Source organism: Hyla sarda, chromosome 1, assembly GCF_029499605.1.
Source record: "Hyla sarda isolate aHylSar1 chromosome 1, aHylSar1.hap1, whole genome shotgun sequence".
Taxonomy (NCBI): Eukaryota; Metazoa; Chordata; class Amphibia; order Anura; family Hylidae; genus Hyla; species Hyla sarda.
Window position 1 is genome coordinate 5,207,952 of NC_079189.1, and position 252 is coordinate 5,208,203.

Sequence of the window (252 nt, forward strand, 5' to 3'; positions counted from 1 at the left end):
CTTCCGGTTCAGGTGGTTTTAGTAAGTGCTGCATGAGCTTCTTCATATGCTGAACAAATGGTTAGGTACCAACCATTAGCAGCAGGTTCTACTAGACCAGTGATACCCATCTTATATAGTAGTATACAAAAAGAAACAGTGGGCACAGTTACTAGCAAGGGTACTTATGTGAGCTAAAAATGCATCAGTTCCCAATAATGTCCAGTGGCCGTAGCTACCAAGTTGCAATACTGGCGAGGAGAAAAGTTATGA